The sequence below is a fragment of the Stenella coeruleoalba genome, assembly GCF_951394435.1.
Source record: "Stenella coeruleoalba genome assembly, chromosome: 7".
NCBI classification, from domain to species: Eukaryota; Metazoa; Chordata; class Mammalia; order Artiodactyla; family Delphinidae; genus Stenella; species Stenella coeruleoalba.
This window is the reverse complement of record NC_137153.1, coordinates 82583768-82605472: the sequence shown is the minus strand read 5'-3', so window position 1 is coordinate 82605472 and position 21705 is coordinate 82583768. Positions and strand designations below refer to the sequence as shown.

The 21705-nt window shown below is 39.5% G+C and overlaps 1 pseudogene across 1 annotated transcript; it reads left to right on the top strand.

The window, feature by feature from the left end:
* The first annotated feature begins 19144 nt into the window (after positions 1-19144).
* On the top strand, positions 19145-21159 carry LOC307189054 (S-adenosylmethionine decarboxylase proenzyme-like; annotated as a pseudogene). The gene is made up of 2 exons: positions 19145-20260; positions 20621-21159. The product of its transcript is annotated as an S-adenosylmethionine decarboxylase proenzyme-like (transcript).
* Positions 21160-21705: the final 546 nt, after the last annotated feature.

The window sequence follows — 21705 nt, the reverse complement described above, 5'->3', positions numbered from 1 at the left end:
TAAAATATTATCAAGCTGAGAAATAATGATTGACCCACTTGTCTTATGGGTCTTTGAGGGTCACAGACAGTGACCAGAAAATCCAAGAAACGGTTTACCATGACCTACATGGGCAGGTCATGTAACTTGATCATGCCTGGATTTCTGCATTTGCAAAATAGAAGTTATTGACGTCTGCTTCTTCTTCCTCACAGGATTATACTAAAGAAACACACACACACAGACAAAGAAGATTGTTCTGATTCAAATGTAAGGGAAAGGAAATAAGATTTACTGTTAATTCTGCTAGATGTTTCATCTACATCATCTTATTTAACCCATACTGCAACCCTATTAGGTAAATACTATTACCCCCAATTTGCAGACGAGCAAACAGAGGCTCAAAAGTTTTAGGCAGTTTGTCCAAACTTGCATAGTTATTAATCAGCAGTGCAGGATTTCAAACTACATCTATCCCAAATGACTAATACATTAGTTGTAGCTGGTGAAGTTCTTCATAGAGGAAAGGTGCTCAATATGTGTTTGGGGCTTTATTTATTACTTAATAGGGAAACCACTGCCTTACGTTGATCAATTATATTTGAGTTTCTACTCTACAACTTATAAATCTTCTTGAAACTTAAACCTTTAGTGCTAGTTCATGAGTCTAAGATTTTAGTGAGGAAGGACTTTAGCATAATAGTTTTCAGTTGTTGCCGTAACTACAATTTAAGGGAAATGGAAACAAGCTTGTCGCTACCAAGGGCAGAGGTTGAGTTATGTCTCTAACTATCCCTAATATAAACCGATTACTAAGACTGCAATTTAGGAAGTCAAGTAAGGGTTTTTAACGTTGGAACACCACCATAGTTTCATGTTTAGAAGCTGGCTTGTGAGAACCAAAAGAAAACCTCATATCAAAATAACCATTTCCCAAGTCTGAGAAGATACCCTCGTCCACATACCTCCATTGCTTTTTCCAAAGGGCAGGTATGACAATAAAAATTCTGAGCGGAAAAACATAAAAGGGAGTTTCATCACTGACAAGTGGTAGAAGTTCTGACCGTGAGCTGGGAGACGACAGCCTTGGAACCCCTTCGGAAGCAAACCCAGGTGAGAAAAGCAATTGGTACCAGGTAGAGAGCAGGCCAAGTCCCCTTCTCTTCAGGCCTCTGCGGGAGCTCTTTGCTAAATCTTTTAATAGCATCGAGCTTGAATTTTTATTCTTTTTATACAAGAGCTTGAAATCAACTTATTGTCAGGCAACAGTGGTAGTATTTATCCCTTATTTCCCTGGGAAAATGGCTAATACCTGAAGATGTTGATAGCTTCTATTTTCAATGGGAAGGTTTGATAAAGCACAGTTGTATGTATGTGGAAGAAGGAGGACAATGAATTTTGAGGCAGGCCAGCCCTGTCAGGAGCAGCATCACTTCTAATCCTGCCCAAGCAGACAACGTGATTGTATATCCTCATTAATGCTATAACTGGTATCTGGAATCTGTTCAAAAATGCCGATTTACTTTGTAACAGAGGATTATGGCTGAATTTGGAGTTTTTTATGGTCTGCAGATGCTTGCGAAATTCAAATATAAAAACTGTCAGTTAAACATCTCATGAAAAGCTGTACCTTATACTAATCCAAAGGAACACGAACAAGTGCTCGAGGGGAGGAAAATCCACGATATGTTTCAGTAGCGAACCACTTACAGAAACATTAACATTCCTGGACAGGGTTGCTCATGGAGTTTCTAAAGTAACTTAGGAGCTATCAGGATTCAGTTCTTAACAGACTTCAACACAGTAGGGGGAAAATTGTCAGTCAGCAGCCTCCAGTATTTATGAATTATTAATGTTGGCTTTCTGGGTATTTTTTTTCAAGTTTTGCTTTTGTGTGCATGTTCAGCTGAGTAATTCAATAGACTGATGGAGACATGAATAGATATGCTAACTAGCACCAGGGTTAACCTTTAAAGTTCGTTAAAGCTGTCAGTTTTCAATGAAATATTTTCACGTTCCTTTTTTTTCCTGTGAACTGGAATATAAACATTATTTGTACACTGGGATCAGAGGTGCTTGGAAGAAAAGAAGACTCCACCCTGGCATCACATTTTTTCAATCAAGACAACACTAATGGATTCATCAAGAAAGGCATCTTTTAAAAAATTTCTCACTTACAAACCACACCACCAAAATATATTCAATGGCCTACCTTTATTACAGTGTTTTCTCAACCAAAAAAAAAAGTGATGACATGTACCTATTGCTACAAAAGTACTCAGGAAAAAAGGGCTATGATGTGGAGAGGAAAAGGATAGGCTTTTGGAGAGGGAAATGGAGATTAGGGTAGAGTGCCACATCGGTGTGTGGGTTGCAAAAGGAATGAAAACCACAACTTACTTTCATGGTAAAGATGGAATTTAAGGCTGGTAACAACCTCTTGTCAAAACAGGGATTCTTTTCGGGAAGAAAACAGGGAAATGAGGGAGGCTGTAACCAACTATAGTTTTCAAAATCTTCCAAGATTTTGTGTCAATGTGTGCTTGCTGAAGAAGTCTAAATAATAAAGCCCTGTAATGAAATCATCCTGCTCTGAAATCTTTCCTGTTACTCTTTAAAGTGCTCTACTTTTTCTTTTTGAGGTTTGGCCACCATATGGAATCATCTGTCACCTGATATCACATGCCAGGACTCTCCTACTGCCCTGCCTAATGACTGCGCGTTTCTAAGTCCTTCTCAATCCCAATCAAAACAAGAAGTGAGGAAATGTGAAATGAGACAGGAAAAGATACCTCTTTTCAAAGTCTATAACTGGACTCCAGCTTGTAAGGGTTCTATTATAAAGGATACAGAATAAGAAAGTTGTCCATTCTTGATGTGTAACAATAAATGATGTAATCAATTTAATATCCCAACCTTCTAAATGGATCTCTATTCTTCTTCAATCTTTTTCCCCACCACATTCCTTTGAGGTCAGCAAGAAAGACATGAGAATGGCTTTATCAAAGTTTGTAAAAAAAAGAAGAAAAAAACTTGAAGCAAAGAAAATGTGGATTACTTGGATTACTAATACTCTTAGAAATACTTGAACTCAACTCTTGAATCCCTTACCAAAGACAACCAGCTGATAGCATAATCCACATCTAATTTTCAAAGTAATTCATGTGTACCAATAGATGCCCCAAATTAGGGGCACTCAAAATATGGCCCAGATACCAACTATTTTTTCTCAGCATCTATGCCTTTAGGACCAAAAAAATCAGTTTTGAGCACCTGGAGTTTACTGTTTACTTTTTCTTCTCTCCTTTAAGGCCCCTTTTTCCTTATTTTCTGATATCTATCTTTTATTATAATTTATAATATAGCAGTATATATTGGAGACAGTTTTTAAATTATTAATGTGCTTTATTTGTTTTGCATTTCCAAGTACATGTCCTAGAGCAACCATCTACTTTGGGAAATGTGGTGAGGAGAGAAAAGCAAAAATAAAGACTGATGTACTATTTAACATCTCACATACAAAATAGGATTTAGCAGAAAGTCAATAAGCTTAGAGCCATGCATTTTTTAAAAAGAAAGGTTTTCCCAAATGCTCTTATTTCCTTCTTTAGGGTATCAACCAATCCGGGAACACCCAGGCCTACTGAGTTCTTCTTAGTGCTGAGAAAATTCCATTTCCACCTGTGAATGCAATGGCAGGAAATCTCTTGTTCAGTTGTAGCAAGATCAAAATGTAGGTAAAGAAAAATGAAAACCTCCCCATTTCCAGCTTGGGGAATTATAGGGAACAGAAGAGAAAGAAAAATGAGATTCAAGTGTTCATTCTTATGTCTCCTGATATTCCCCTCTCAGATTTTTGCCTAGAGAGGGTTATTTGTGTCATATAAGGGAAGAAACCTCAACGAGAAGGGACCTTTGCTCCATTTTCTTCCTTTGGGATTCAAGGAGGAGACAACCAACATAGAGCCACTCAGCCTAATAAGAAAAGCAGACCATGTTGTTAGAGAATTATCTGGATTAGTACTTCTGATCCTCCTTCAAGACCCATGGTGTGGGGGCGTCTGAGTTGAGAGCCAGCCAGACTGATGTGGGGACTACTGTGCTGGGTAGGGCAAAGTGACACCACAGTAGAAGGTGGAACTGGGTGGCCTGGTCAGAGGGCTAGATGGGAGGCAAAGTAGAGAACAAGGGTCCAAAACCGGTGATAACTCAAGAACAGGGGCCCCTCCACCCACTACCATGGAGACATCTAAGCCTCTTCATGTATCCAGGTACCATCCTAGGAAGGAAAATAAAGGGAGATGGGACCTAAGCAATTTCACCTAATAGGAATTGAAAAGTACATAAAGGAACAGTTGAAAGTTTTTTGATCAGATCAAGCTTACTCTAAATTGGATATTTTGTTACATTTCCCTACTCACTCTCAAGAAGAATTTCAGAATTATTTCCTCGGGTGATTCTTTTGCACATTAAGTTTAATAACTATTACCCAACTTTCTAGTCATGCTTGCAAAAATTAAAACTAAGTTAAATCTTCTGGATTAATTGATCATGAGAAGAACAGATATCCTTGGTGCTTAAATAAGAAATTTCTCCCTAGGGTTCTCCTAGCAAAAATCTCATGCAATGTTTTCAGTAGCAAACTTTCAGTGGACACACAAATGTACTTCTTGAGCCTCTTCTAGAATATTCTTTAGTCTATGCTGATGACACCCCAGCAAAAAGCACAATCTAATGCTAAACCAACATTATACAGCAGAGGATCCAGCTTACCAAAGGATGGAATTTGTTCAGAGGTAAGCTTTAGAATATCTATGAAATTGATAATCATGAAGGCCTTTAATCAAACTTCCCTTCATAAATTCTGTTCAGCTAAATTTTTGCTAAATGGTGGATGGGTCTCAAGTTCAAGTGGGTAATCATTGTGGGGCTAGCTTATGTCACTTGTTAAACACAGACATATATCTAAGCAGACAGTAGAGATTAGTTTGGTATCATTTTATAAAAATTGAGTCATTTAATAAGAACAATGCTGTATAGGTTTCCTAGCGTTGTCATAACAAAGTGCTACAGACTAGGCGTCTTAAACAACAGAAATTTATTTTCTCATAATTCTGGAGGCTAGAAGTCCAAGATCAAGGTGTCAGCAAGGTTGGTTTCTTTTGAGGCCTCTTCTCTTGGTTTGCAGATGACTGTCTTCTCCCTGTGTCTTCACATGGTCTTCCCTCTGTGCATGTCTGCATCTTAACTTCTTCTTATAAGGACCAGTCAGACTGGGTTAGAGCCCACCCATATGACTTCATTTTACCTTAATTACCTCCTTAATGGCCTTATATCTCAAAATACAGTCACATTCTGAGGTACTAAGGGATTAGGACTTCAACATATGAATTTGTAGGGAGGGGAGACAATTCAGCCCATGACACATGCCTAAATAGGAGATCATACTGCTGACTACAGGGATGGGTGCAGGAGTAAGCATGTTCCTCAAAGTCAAGCCAATAAGATTCTATTTCTCTGTGGAAAATAAGAGTCTCTTTCCATTGGGATTATCAGCTGTGGGAAAGTAGCCAGGAGTTGGTCCACTATCCACCCCATATCTGGGGTAGGCTGCAGTCCACCCACCTGAACGTCATGGAGAAAGAGTGTGGGGAAAGTATGCATACAGCTGTACATGATCAGGGCACAAAGGCACAAGCTGAGTGGTGAAATGAGAGGATGATGGTAGGATGTGGTCCAGTCTCCAAATCAGGTACCCTAGATTGGATCATCTGGCTGAAAGGAGCATCTTTCGTACATTCCCAGAGAGTCGCCACATGCTCTACAGCCCTGGGAGACTGCAGACGTTTACTAGGCAGGCAAAACTACCCAATGTCCATTACTCGTTTCCATAACCTTTCTGTCCTTCCTACAGTTTCTTATATGCATATTCAATATATGGGTCCTACGTTCATAAACTTTGGTCCACTAATTTCAAAAATACAGAGCTCTCTCTCTCTTATACTTCTCAAAGCCTTTGTATCTGGAATTGTGCTCCATGTTCCCAGGTCCCTAGGGTCATTCCCCATCAAGCCCCTAGGGATAGTCCCATCGTTTTTCTCATACATCTCACACATCTTGCACATCGGCCCCTATACTAAAGTTTCTTTCAATCTCCACTGGCAATCCATTCTTCAGTGCTGAGGCCTTGCTACCATGTGCATCTTCCTGAAGTTTTTTTTCAGGTTCAGTGTGTGTGTGTGTGTACATTTTTTTTCTTATTATAGCCATCAGCATTCGACTAAAGAGAAACAGAACTGCTAAGAATGGTCTCCAAAAGAAATTTATTATAGACGTTAGACTGTACATAATCATGGAAGCTGAAGGAGTCTGTGCAATTACTCGAGATCAGCCAGAAAGGAAGCTGGATGAGGATGAGAAATGGATACATGGAAACTGACATCTGCTTTTCACCACCTCCAACCCTGGTGCCTTGGATGAGCTACAAGAAAAAACGTGCTCTAACCATGGAGCTGCATATATTTGTAGCCCATGATTCAAAGAGCAGATCTGGTGGGAGCTGGGAGCAGGATGAGTGTGGGTGCTGTCCCCCAGCAGCAAGGTGAGCTGGCAGACCAGAGACAATGTATGTGAGCTGCCACCATGTCTGATATGCTGCACCAGCCTTTCAAGGGGGAAAGCTTCGGAGCCATGGAGGAAAGTGCAACAAGAGGGGTGCAGAGAGCAAAGCAGAGAGATTCCCTCACAGAGGATCGGTGCCGACCAGCACTCACCAGCCCGAGAGGTTTGTGTGCTCACCTGCTGGGGCAGGTGGGGGCTGGGAGCTGGGGCCTGGGCTTCGGAGGTCAGATCCCAGGGAGAAGACTGGGGTTGGCTGCATGAATACAGCCTGAAGGGGCCAGTGCACCAAAGTTAGCTGGGAGGGAGTCCGGGAAAACGTCTGGAATTGCCTAAGAGGCAAGAGACCATTGCTTCTGGATGAGCAAGGAGAGGGGATTCAGAGCACCGCCTAAACAAGCTCCAGAGATGTGCACGAGCTGCTGCTATCAGCACAGACCCCAGAGACAGGCATGAGATGCTAAGGCTGCTGCTGCCGCCACCAAGAAGCCTGTGTGCAAGCTTCTCACCTCACCTCCCGGGAGCCTGCGCAGCCCGCCACTGCCAGGGTCCCATGATACAGGGACAAGTTCCCCAGGAGAACACACGGCCCGCCTCAGGCAGTTGCGATGTCAAGATGGCCTCTGCCACCACAGGCTCATGCTGCATTCCATCCCCCTCCCTCCCTCCGTCCTGAGTGAGCCAGAGCCCCCTAATCAGCTGCTACTTTAACCCTGTCCTGTCTGAGCTAAGAACAGATGCCCTCCAGCGACCTACACACAGAGGTGGAGCCAAATCCAAAGCTGAGCCCCAGGAGCTGTGAGAACAAAGAAGAGAAAGGGAAATCTCTCCCAGCAGCCTCAGGAGCAGCGGATTAAATCTCCACAATCAAAATGATATACCCTGCATCTCTGGAATACCTGAATAGACAAGTTATCCCAAAATTGACGTGGTGGACTTTGGGAGCAACTGTAGACTTGGGAGTTTGCTTTGGGAGCAACTGTAGACTTGGAGTTTGCTTTCTGCATCTAATTTGTTTCTGGTTTTATGTTTATTTTAGTTTAGTATTTAGGGTTTATTATCATTGGTAGATTTGTTTATTGATTTGGTTGCTCTCTTCATTTTTTTTTTATATATAGATTTTTATTTCCTTTTTCTCTTTTTGTGGGTGTGTATATGTATGCTTCTTTGTGTGATTTTGTCTGTATAGCTTAGCTTTTACCATTTGTCCTAGGGTTCTGTCTGTCTTTTTTTTTCTTTAGTACAGTTTTTAGCACTTGTTATCATTGGTAGAAAAATTATTTGATTTGATTGCTCTCTTCTTTCTTTCTTTTTTTAAATTACTTTAATTTTTTTTTTTACTTTTAGTAATTTGTTTTATTTTTATGGTAATAACTTTATTTTATTGTATTTTATCTTTTTCTTTCTTTCCTTCTTTTTTTTCTCCCTTTTCTTCTGAGTCATGTGGCTGACAGTGTGTTCATGCTCAAGCCGTGTCAGGCCTGTGCCTCTGAGGTGGGAGAGCAGAGTTCAGGACATTCATCCACCAGAGACTTCCTGGCTCCACGTAATGTCAAATGGCGAAAGCTGTATGGACATCCCAGAGATGTCCATCTCAATGCTAAGACTCAGCTCTACTCAACAACCAGGAAGCTACAGTACTGGACACCCTATGCCAAACAACTAGCAAGACAGGAACACAACCTCACTCATTAGCAGAGAGGCTGCCTAAAATCATAATAAGGTCGCAGACATCCCAAAACATACCACTGGACAAGGTCCTGCCCACCAGAAAGACAAGATCCAGCCTCATCCACCACAACACAGCCACCAGTCCCCTCCACCAGGAAGCATACACAACCCACTGAACCAACCTTAGCCACTGGGGACAGACACCAAAAACAACAGGAACTACGAACCTGCAGCCTAAGAAAAGGAGACCCCAAACACAGTAAGTTAAGCAAAATGAGAAGACAAAGAAACACAGCAGATGAAGGAGCAAGGTAAAAACCCACCAGACCAAACAAATGAAGAGGAAATAGGCAGTCTACCTGAAAAAGAATTCAGAGTAATGATAGTAAAGATGATCCAAAATCTTGGAAATACAATGGAGAAAATACAAGAAACGTATAACAATGACCTAGAAGAACTAAAGAGCAAACAAACAATGATGAACAACACAATAAATGAAATAAAAAATTCTCTATAAGGAATCAATAGCAGAATAACTGAAGGAGAAGAACGGATAAGTGACCTGGAAGATAAAATAGTGGAAATAACTACTGCAGAGCAGAATAAAGAAAAAAGAATGAAAAGAATTGAGGGCGGTCTCAGAGACCTCTGAGATAACATTAAATGCACCAACATTCAAGTTATAAGGGTCCCAGAAGAAGGAGAGAAAAAGGAAGGGACTGAGAAAATATTTGAAGAGATTATAGTTGAAAACTTCCCTAATATGGGAAATGAAACAGTCAATAAACTCCAGGAAGTGCAGAGAGTCCCATACAAAATAAATCCAAGAAGAAACATGCCAAGACACAAATTAATCAAACTTTGTATTTAAAAAACTAAATACAAAGAAAAATTATTAAAAGCAGCAAGGGAAAAACAACAAATAACGTACAAGGGAATCCACATAAGGTTAACAGCTGATCTTTCAGCAGACACTCCGCAAGCCAGAAGGGGCTGGCAGGACATATTTAAAGTGATGAAAGGGAAAAACCTACAACCAACATTACTCTACCCAGCAAGGATCTCATTCAGATTCGAAAGAGAAATTAAAACCTTCACAGAAAAGAAAAAGCTAAGAGAATTCAGCACCATAAAACCAGCTTTACAACAAATGCTAAAGGAACTTCTCTTGGCAGGAAACACAAGAGAAGGAAAAGACCTAAAATAACAAACCCAAAACAATTAAGAAAATGGTAATAGGAACATACATATCGATAACTACCTTAAATGTAAACAGATTTAATGCTCCAACCAAAAGACACAGACTGGCTGAATGGATACAAAAAGAAGACCCATATATATGCTGTCTACAAGACACCCACTTCAAACATAGGAACACATACAGACTGAAAGTGAGGGGATGGAAAAACATATTCCATGCAAATGGAAATCAAAGGAAAGCTGGAGTAGCAATTCTCATATCAGACAAAATAGACTTTAAAATAAAGACTATTACAAGAGACAAAGAAGGACACCATATAATGATCAAGGGATCAATCCAGGAAGATATGACAATTGTAAATATTTATGCACCCAACATAGGAGCACCTCAATACATAAGGCAAATGCTAACAGCCATAAAACGGGAAATCGACAGCAACACAATCATAGTAGGAGACTTTTACACCCTACTTCCACCAATGGACAGATCATCCAAAATGAAAATGAACAAGGAAACACAAGCTTTAAATGATACATTAACAAGATGGACTTAATTGATATTTATAGGACATTCCATCCAAAAACAACACAATACACATTCTTCTCAAGTGCTCATGGAACATTCTACAGCATAGATCATATCTTGGGTCACAAATCAAGACTTGGTAAATTTAAGAAAATTGAAATTGTATCAAGTATCTTTTCTGACCACAACACTATGAGACTAGATATCAATTACAGGAAAAAATTTGTTAATAATACAAACACATGGAGGCTAAACAATACACTACTAAATAACCAAGAGATCAATGAAGAAATCAAAGAGGAAATCAAAAAATACCTAAAAACAAATGACAATGAAAACATGACAACCCAAAACCTATGGGATGCAGCAAAAGCAGTTCTAAGAGGGAAGTTTATAGCAATACAAGCTTACCTCAAGAAACATCTCCAATTAACAACCTAACCTTACACTTAAAGCAATTAGAGGAAAAAAGAAAAAAAAAACTCCAAAGTTAGTAGAAGGAAAGAAATCATAAAGATCAGAGCAGAAATAGATGAAAAAGAAGTGAAGAAACAAGAGCAAAGATCAATAAAACTAAAAGCTGGTTCTTTGAGAAGATAAACAAAATTGATAAACCATTAGCCAGAATCATCAAGAAAAAAAGGGAGAAGATTCAAATCAACAGAATTAGAAATGAAAAAGGAGAAGTAACAACTGACACTGCAGAAATAAAAAGGATCATGAGTGATTAGTTCAAGCAACTATATGGCAATAAACTGGACAACCTGGAAGAAATGGACAAATTCTTAGAAATGCACAACTTTCCGAGACTGAACCAGGAAGAAATAGAAAGAATAAACAGACCAATCACAAACACTGAAATTGAGACTGTGATTAAAAATCTTCCAGTAAACAAAAGCCCAGGACCAGATGGCTTCACGGGCAAATTCTATCAAACCTTTAGAGAAGAGCTAACACCTATTCTTCTCAAACTCTTCCAAAATACAGCAAAGGAGGAACACTCCCAAACTCATTCTATGAGGCCACCATCACCCTGACACCAAAAACAGACAAAGATGTCGCAATAAAGAAAACTACAGGCCAATATCACTGATGAACATACAGGCAAAAGTCCCCAAAAAAATGCTAGCTAACAGAATCCAATAGCACATTAAAAGGATCATACACCATGATCAAGTGGGGTTTATCCCAGGAATGCAAGGATTCTTCAGTATATGCATATCAGTCAGTGTGATAAAGCATTTTAACAAATTGAAGGAGAAAAACCATATGATCATCTCAACAGATGCAGAAAAACCTTTCAACAAAACTCAACACCCATTTATGATAAAAACCCTGCAGAAAGGAGGCATAGAGGGAACTTCCCCCAACATAATAAAGGCCATATATGACAAACCCACAGCCAACATCATCCTCAATGGTGAAAAACTGAAACCATATCCTCTAAGATCAAGAACAAGACAAGGATGCCCACTCTCACCACTATTATTCAACATAGTTTTGGAAGTTTTCGCCACAGCAATCAGAAAAGAAAAATAATTAAAAGGAATGCAAATCGGAAAAGAAGAACTAAAGCTGTCACTGTTTGCAGATGACATGATACTATACCTAGAGAATCCTAAAGATGCTACCAGAAAACTATTAGAGCTAATCAATGAATTTGGTAAAGTAGCAGGATACAAAATTAATGCACAGAAATCTCTAGCATTCCTATACACTAATGATGAAAAATCTGAAAGAGAAATTAAGGAAACACTCCCATTTACCACTGCAACAAAAAGAAAAAAATACCTAGGAATAAACCTACCTAAGGAGACAAAAGACCTGCACGCAGAAAACTATAAGACACTGATGAAAGAAATTAAAGATGATACAAATAGATGGAGAGATAGACCATGTTCTTGGATTGGAAGAAACAACATTGTGAAAACGACTATACTACCTAAAGCAATCTACAGATCCAATGCAATCCCTATCAAACTACCAATGGCATTTTTTACAGAACTAGAACAAAAAATTTCACAATTTGTATGGAAACACAACAGACCCCGAATAGCCAAAGCAATCTTGCAAAAGAAAAACAGAGCTTGGGAATCAGGCTCCCGGACTTCAGACTATACTACAAAGCTACAGTAACCATGACAGTAATGGTACTGGCACAAAAACAGAAAGATAGATCAATGGAAGCGGATAGAAAGATCAGAGAAAAACCCATGCATATATGGTCACCTTATTATTATTTTTTTTTTGCAGTACGTGGGCCTCTCACTGTTGTGGCCTCTCCCGTTGCAGAGCACAGGCTCCGGACGCACACACTCAGCGGCCATGGCTCACGGGCGCAGCAGCTCCGCGGCTTGTGGGATCTTCCCGGACCAGGGCACGAACCCGTGTCTCCTGCATCGGCAGGCGCACTCTCAACCACTGCACCACCAGGGAAGCCCTGGTCACCTTATTTTTGATAAAGGAGTCAAGAATATGCCATGGAGAAATGACAGCCTCTTCAATAAGTGGTGCTGGGAAAACTGGACAGGTACATGTAGAAGTATGAAATTAGAACACTCCCTAACACCATACACAAAAATAAACTCAAAATAGATTAAAGACCTAAAGGTAAGACCAGACACTATAAAACTCTCAGAGGAAAACACAGGCAGAACACTCTATGACATAAATCACAGCAAGATGCCTTTTGACCCACCTCCCAGAGAAATGGAACTAAAATCAAAAATAAACAAATGGGATCTAATGAAACTTAGAAGCTTTTGCATAGCAAAGGAAACCATAAACAAGACCAAAAGACAACCCTCAGAATGGGAAAAAAAATATTTACAAATGAAGCAACTGACAAAGGATTCATCTACAAAATTTACAAGCAGCTCATGCAGCTCAATATCCAAAAAACAAACAACCCAATCCAAAAATGGGCAGAAGACCTAAATAGACATTTCTCTAAAGAAGATATACAGATTGCCAACAGACACATGAAAGAATGCTCAACATCACTAATCATTAGAGAAATGCACATCAAAACTACAATGAGGTATCACCTCACTCCAGTCAGCTGCAGCTCTATTTACAAACTCCATCACCAAAAAATCTAGAAAATATAAATGCTGGAGAGGGTGTGGAGAAAAGGGAACCCTCTTGCACTGCTGGTGGGAATGTAAATTACTCCAGCCACTATGGAGAACAGTATGGAGGTTCCTTAAAAAACTAAAAATAGAACTATCATACAACCCAGCAATCCCACTACTGGGCATATACCCTGAGAAAACCATAATTCAAAAGAGTCATGTACCACAACGTTCATTGCAGCTCTATTTACAATAGCCAGGATGTGCAAGCAACCTAAGTGTCCATCGACAGATGAACGGATAAAGAAGATGTGGCACATATATACAGTGGAATATTACTCAGCCATAAAAAGAAAAGAAATTGAATTATTTGTAGTGACGTGGATGGACCTAGAGTCTGTCATACAGAGTGAAATAAGTCAGAAAGAGAAAAACAAATACTGTATGCTAACACATATATATGAAATCTAAAAAAAAAAAAAATTATTCTGAAGATCCTAGGGGCAGGACAAGAATAAAGACACAGACATAGAGAATGGACTTGAGGACATGGGGTAGGGGAAGGGGAAGCTGGGACTAAGTGAGAGTGGCATGGACATATATACACTACCATATGTAAAATAGATAGCTAGTGGGAAGCAGCCGCATAGCACAGGGAGGTCAGCTCAGTGCTTTGTGACTACCTAGAGGGGTGGGATAGGGAGGGTGGGAGGGAGACTCAAGAAGGAGGAGATGTGGGGATATATGTACACGTATAGCTGATTCACTTTGTTATAAAGCAGAAACTAACACACCATTGTAAGGCAGTTATACTCCAATAAAGATGTTAAAAATAAATAAATAAATGCATTCATTTGATTATAATGCAGTTGTCCACTTTTTACACTGTACTGTACATACAAGTCCATATGAAGGCTCTTGTAAAAAAGATATACTCAAAATAAAACTGTATAAACCTTAGCAAATAATTAAATGCTAATATCTTTAGCTGGAAAGAATAAGTTTATGTTGAAAGATAGTAATTTCTTAGCCTTAATGTGTTGTACTTTGTACATTTGATACAGTTACACAATGGCTTCACATGGATTATTACCTAAACATCCAGTCATCCCCCAAGATCTGTAGGGTCCAAGGCCTCTGACCCAGTGTGTATTAAATGTGTTTTATAAATTAATTAATTAATTATTTATTTATATTTGGCTGTGTTAGGTCTTCGTTGCTGCATGCAGGCTTTCTCTAGCTGCAGCAAGTGAGGGCTTCTTCCTTATGGTGTGCGGACTTCTCATTGCGGTGGCTTCTCTTGCTGCAGAGTACGGGCTCTAGGCATGCAGGCCTCAGTAGTTGTGACACACAGGCTCAGTAGTTGTGGCTCATGAGCTCTAGAGCACAGGCTCAGTAGTTGTGGTGCATGGGCTTAGCTGCTCTGCGGCATGTGAGATCTTCCTGGACCAGGGATCGAACCCGTGTCCCCTGCATTGGCAGGCATATTCTTAACCACTGCGCCACCAGGGAAGTCCCCCACTGTGTATTACCTCACAAGACTCTGGCCCTATCCACTTGGGTCTTCCACAGGTTACATTCTTATTAATAGCTTTAGGAAACTTAAAAGGTTAAATCTGTTTCCATATTGATATGTTGGTGGTGGCTTCCCATATAATGTAAATATCCAATTATAGGGGATTAGTTAAACACATTTTGATTCATCTATATAATGGAGAACTATTCTGCTTTTACAACTGATATTGTAGAGCAGCATATTTAATTACTCAGTACTATGTTCATTAAAATAAAGCAAGTTACATAAGAAGACAGTCTCATTTTTGTAATCCGTGGCACATATGTGTTATAGAACTGTCCACATGCAGATACACTGACTCGAGGTGCTTGGCTGGAGTATTTGTTGCTGGCAGCCAGGAGTCATAGGAAGCAGACACACTAAGTGTATGATATGAACTAACTTAGGAACTTGGTTTGTCTTTTATCCTTTCACTCTCTTTGGCTTTAGAAACTTCAAAAGCTGCAAGACACGTAAAGTTTATCTGGATTATCTTGTCATTTGGAGCACTCGGGTGTCTGCTTCAATATGCCTTAGAATCACAATTGCCAAATGAGAGCGATACTTTGTGCTTCTCACATAGCTTCTTACCAAGGATCCCAAAGCACCAGAGAAGTGTTATTTTTGCCTTCCTTCACTTCTCTGAAGAAACTCAGGATAAAGTCCTGGATAATTTGACTCATAAAATGCATCAATTAATCCAAAGCCAAACTGTCCAGGGCATGCTTCTACAAATAAATATATTTTCATTCCTAGTTCATGCTCTCAAAAGATATGAATCCCACAGAACCATAAGAGGAATATGGAAATTAATAAAAATGTAGGTTATCTTCAGTCTAAAGATTACATATCTACACAGAAGATTAAGTACTTGTATCTGAAAGCAATACCAAACTTCTTGGCCTCTTATGGAGCACGCTGTACATTTTTTTCCTTTCTGCATCTTTGTGCTGGCCTTTCAACTTTTAAAAGCAAATGACAGTCCCTTGCTATTTAAATTCATAACAGGAATGCAACCAGAGATAAATTATTTCCTTAAATATAAGGTTATAGCTGTGTGATCTGATTTAAATCAGCTTTAGTGATTACTGGGTAGAAGCCATTCATTTTAGCCCTCATCTTCACTTATCAGCATGAGGCATCTACCCGGTACATATCTTGCCCAAGCTTAGTCTGCAATCAGTGGCAATGACTAAAAGAAAGACGTTGGTCTCCTCACCCTCACCCCATGCTGCTACATACCAAACTATTTTTCCCTTCATTATTTTAATTCCCAAGTTATGATTTGGTCACTCAAGTTTCATAAATAAAAATTCATTTTATGTTGAAGTCCAGGATATTTTGAAAGAGTGAATCATCCTCATTTATGGTCAATACTTTAAGGCATTTATTTAGTTAATTGCTGCAATGTATCTTTCTTTGGTTAATTTTTGCTTCTATGAAAAATTTGCATTAGATATTTGTTTATTCACATGCATAATTTTTAGAGCCTGAGAGATCTAAAAAGCCAAGGATTACTAACTATTATCTGGACATATTTAAGAGATCTACTCACTAATTTAGAGAAATAAATTACAATAGGATTCATACATATATGAATATAGGTTATATTTTAAAAACTGGGATTTTTCTCCCTAGCATGTGGAACTTTCTGGTTTTGTTTTTATTCTACACATTTAACTCTGAAATAAATAGGTTGCTACGTACCATAGTAATTGTGGATGGACAAGGGTCAGCAGTAAACAATAAACTGTCAACACAAACTAACGACAACTGAGCACGGGTAGCAAGTAGGACATGAGTGTTTTATGAGGAAAGGTCAGGAGGTTCCAGTCACAGGGAAGAAAGATAGGTTTTGCCATCCAAACTGAACACACTTTACAAGTTAATTAGGCTTCTAGAACTTGTTCCAGATGGTGGAGAAATCGTGTGGGAGACAGATATATGCCAGTGACAGAGAAGTCAGGGATGAAACCCAGAGCAAAGTCTGGTGTTGGGGAGACCAGGGAACAAGTAGATTAGGGAGAGGAGAAAACAGAGAGGTGGGACATGGAGCGATAAGAGGAGATGAGGGGAACATAAAGCCAGAGGTGAGGTTGAGGGCTTCCACGAAGGACAGGGAAATGGAAAAAGCACAGTGGTCTCGTCTCCAGGCAAGGCCACCCCACCAGGCACACAGTTAGTGTCTTCTTCACCTGCTCTTTGTGGCCACCCAGTGCAGATGGAGACAGCCACTAAACCTCAGAGCCAGATGTGGTGCAGTGCAGAGGATTCCCCAGCCAAACAGAGAGGTGTTGAGTCAAAAAACGATGTGCAGACACATACTCTCTCTCTGTGTCTCATGTCTACTGACTCAAAATTATAATGACCTTACACTTTTTAAGTATTCCATGAGGTCAAATTAATTATATATACAAAAAATTATATATATAAAAATATTATGCAACATATTTATCAAAAGAGTTCATATCCTATATAAACTAAATTATAAAAATGATGCATTGCAAACATTTCTTAATAAAGTGCTGTGACTTACCACTACATTGTGAGATAAGGCTGGGACCAGGGTGAGGAAAGTTAGGCACTTGCTTTGGGCACAAAATTTAAGGAGCCTTCCAAAATCTTAGCAATCAAGAGAAGTAACATTTTAATGCAGTATTTTTTGAAATATAAAATTTAAATTGTCCATATTTCAGACAATACTACAAAGCTACAGTAATCAAAGCAATGTGGTATTGGCACAAAAACAGACATATGGATCAATGGAACAAAATAGAGAGCCCAGAAATAAACCCACACACCTATGGACAATTAATCTTCAACAAACAAGGCAAGAATATACAATGGGGAAAAGACAGTCTCTCCAGCAAGTGCTGTTGGAAAAGTTGGACAGCCACATGTAAGTCAATGAAGTCAGAACACACCCTCACACCATACACAAAAATAAACTCAAAATGGCTTAAAGACTTAAATATAAGACATGATACCACAAAACTCCTAGAAGAGAACATAGGCAAAACATTCTCTGACATAAATCGTACCAATGTTTTTCTTAGGTCAGTCTCCCAAGGCAATAGAAATAAAAGCAAAAATAAACAAATGGGACCTAATCAAACTTATAAGCTTTTGCACAGCAAAGGAAATAAACCATAAACAAAAAAGACAACCTACAGAATGGAAGAAAAATATTTGCAAATGATGCAACCGACAAGAGCTTAATTTCCAAACTATACAAACAGCTCATACAACTCAATAACAAAAAAACAAACAACCCAATCAAAAAATGGGCAGAAGACCTAAATAGACATTTCTTCAAAGAAGATATACAGATGGCCAATAGGCACAGGAAAGGATGCTCATCATCACTAATTATTAGAGAAATGCAAATCAAAATTACAATGAGGTACCACCTCACACCAGTCAAAATGGCCATCATTAAAAGGTCTACAAATAATAAATGTTGGAGAGGGTGTGGAGAAAATGGAACCCTCTTACACTGTTGGTGGGAATGTAAATTGGTCCAGCCACTATGGAAAACAGTATAGAGGTTCCTATAAAAACTAAAAATAGAGTTATCATAGGATCCAGCAATCCCACTCCTGGGCATATACCCAGACAAACTATAATTCAAAAAGATACATGCACCCCTATGCTCACAGCAGCACTATTTGCAATAGCCAAGACACAGAAACAACCTAAATGTCCATCGACAGATGAAAGGATAAACATGTGCTACATACATATACACAATGGAATATTAGCCATAAAAAAGAATGAAATAATGCCATTTGCAGCAACATGGATGGAACTAGAGATGATCATACTAAGCGAAGTTAAGTCAGAAAGAAAAAGAAAAATACCAAATGATATCACTGATATGTGGAATCTAAAATATGACACAAATGAACATATCTACGAAACAGAAACAGACTCACAGACATAGAGAACAGACTTGTGGTTGCCAAGGGGGAGGGGTGTGGGGGAGAGCAGGATTGGGAGTTTGGGATTAGCAGATGCAAACTAGTATATATAGGATGGATCAACAACAAGGTGTTACTGTATAGCACAGGGCACTATAATCAATATCCTGTAATAAACCACAATGGAAAAGAATATATATATACATAAAACTAAATCACTTTGCTGTACCAGAAACTTACACAACACTGTAAGTCAACTATATTTCAATAAAATTTTAAAAATATATTGCTAAAAAAAGTAATTTATCCATGATGAACAAAGTATCCAAATGGCCATGATGAAGAAAATATCAAAATTTTAAATAAAGATCCCACGCACAGCTCACCTCCCTCCCTCACCCTAATCCTGGTTCTGTTGAATCCTGATTACCGAGGGATTTTTTGGCACCTCTGTAAATTTTCTGCCCGAGACCAAGTATCTCACTCACTTCACCCTAGTTCTGGCCCTAGCATGAGGTCTTTGGTAAAAGAATAGGCCACTCTTAACCATCCTCAATCCTCCTGTGATGCCCACTGCATTTCTGCAAAGCTACAACAGCTGAAGGGGCAGCCTTTATACATCCTCAGATTCCACAGTCCCCTCGAAACTCCAGTCCCTGGCTGCTCTGGGCCTCACAGAGATAGTGCCCTCACTCCAGAGACAGAACCGACAAGATTAGATTCTGCTGATACAATATTACCTGAGGCCTGTATTCTCCCAGGAGCCCATCATTTCCAGGGGGATTTGGCCCCCCTGTCTTTACTCTCATTATATCCCCAGCCTCTACCACAGTTTCTGGTACACGGCATGTACCCCTCCCAAAACACTTGTTGAATTAACAAGGAACTCCTTTAGATTACACACAGAGGTGAATAAAAGCAACCCCCAAAATAAAAGAAATTAAAGGTAGTTGAAGAAATGAATTAGTGTTGCGTAAATTACAATTTAAAGAATCTGGATTCAGAAAATCCAAATAGCTTAAAAAACAAATCAGCAGGCTCCCACAGTATGGCCAGCAACATTAGCTAGCGCTCACTCTACTCTCTCTAATGGGGAAACAGCAGACTACAAGAGACTGAGCTGTATCAGCCTCTATTTCCAACAGACTCACGTTCAACTTTCGCTCACAAAAAAAAAGAAGCTGGGAAAATTTTACTAACCCTTTTTTTAAAAAAAAAACAAAAAAAGTTAACATAAAATTATAGCAAAGGGGCCTTCCTGGTGGCGCAGTGGTTGGGAGTCTGCCTGCCAATGCAGGGGACGCGGGTTCGTGCCCCGGTCCGGGAAGATCCCACATACCGCGGAGCGGCTGGGCCCGTGAGCCATGGCCGCTGAGCCTGCGCGTCCGGAGCCTGTGGTCCGCAACGGGAGACGCCACAACAGTGAGAGGCCCGTGTACTGCAAAAAAAAAAAAAAAAAAAAAAAAAAATTATAGCAAAAAAGGAACCTGAACTTTAGTAACACAGCTGGAACAATCCGCAGCAGCAGTGGCAGCGCTGGGAGAAGAGATTTAATTTACTTGATTTTCTGTGGTTTTTGGTTGTTCGCTAGTCTCACGGTGATGGAAGCTGCACATTTTTTCGAAGGGACGGAGAAGCTGCTGGAGGTTTGGTTCTCCCGGCAGCAACCTGACGCAACCCAAGGATCTGGGGATCTTCGCACCATCCCAAGATACAAGTGGGACATATTTCTGAAGGATGTGCAATGTTCAGTCATAAGTGTGACAAAAACTGACAAGCAGGAAGCTTATGTACTCAGTGAGAGTAGCATGTTTGCCTCCAAGAGATGTTTCATTTTGAAGACATGTGGTACCACCCTCTTGCTGAAAGCGCCCGTTCCTCTGTTGAAACTTGCTAGGGATTACAATGGGTTTCACTCAATTCAAAGCTTCTTTTATTTTCGTAAGAATTTCATGAAGCCTTCTCACCAAGGGTCCCCACACGGGAATTTCCAGGAAGAAATAGAGTTTCTTAATGCAATTTTCCCAAATGGAGCTGCATATTGTATGGGACACATGAATTCTGATTGTTGGTACTTGTATACTTTGGATTTCCCAGAGAGTCGAGGAATCAATCAGCCATATCAAACCCTGGAAATTCTGATGAGTGAGCTTGACCCAGCAGTTATGGACCAGTGCTACATGAAAGATGGTGTTACTGCAAAGGATGTCACTCATGAGAGTAGAATTTGTGATCTGATACCAGGTTCTGTCATTGATGCCACACTGTTCGATCCTTGTGGGTATTCAATGAATGGAATGAAATCAGATGGAATTTACTGGACTATCCACATCTATCCACATCACTCCAGAACCAGAATTTTCTTATGTTAGCTTTGAAACAAACTTAAGTCAGACCTCCTATGATGACCTGATCAGGAAAGTTGTGAAAGTCTTCAAGCCAGGAAAATTTGTGACCACCTTGTTTGCAAATCAGAGTTCTAAATGTCGCACAGTGCTTTCTTCACCCCAGAAGACTTAAGGTTTTAAAGGTCTTGATTGCCAGAATGCTCTATTCAGTGATAACAATTTTGTTTTTACCAGTTTTGCTAAGAAGCATCAACAACAGCAGAGTTAATTTAGAAAAATGATGGAAAAAAGCAAAAAGAAAACACACATAGAAGAAGGCGGTGGCTGCTTTTTAGATATTGATACCAAGGGCCATGCTTTCCATAACCACCCCCTTGTAGGTGCAGAAAGCCCTAGATGTAATGATAGTGTAATCATTTTGAATTGTATGCATTATTATATCAAGGAGTTAGATATCTTGCATGAATGCTCTCTTCTGTGTTTAGGTATCCTATGCCACTCTTGCTGTGAAATTGAAGTGCATGTAGAAAAAACCTTTCACTATATGAAACTTTACAACACTTGCGAAAACAATTCAATCTGGTTTATGCACAGTGTAATATTTCTCCAGGTATCATCCAAAATTCCCCACAGACAAGGCTTTCGTCCTCATTAGGTGTTGGCATCAGCCTAGCCATCTGGGACTGTTCTATTCAATTGCTACCAGGATTTTGCATCCAGTTACCTCCACCTGCTAGAACATATTCTCTACTAATGTTATTGAAACCAATTTCTACTTCATACAGATGTTTTTGCAGCACCAATCAAAGTTCTT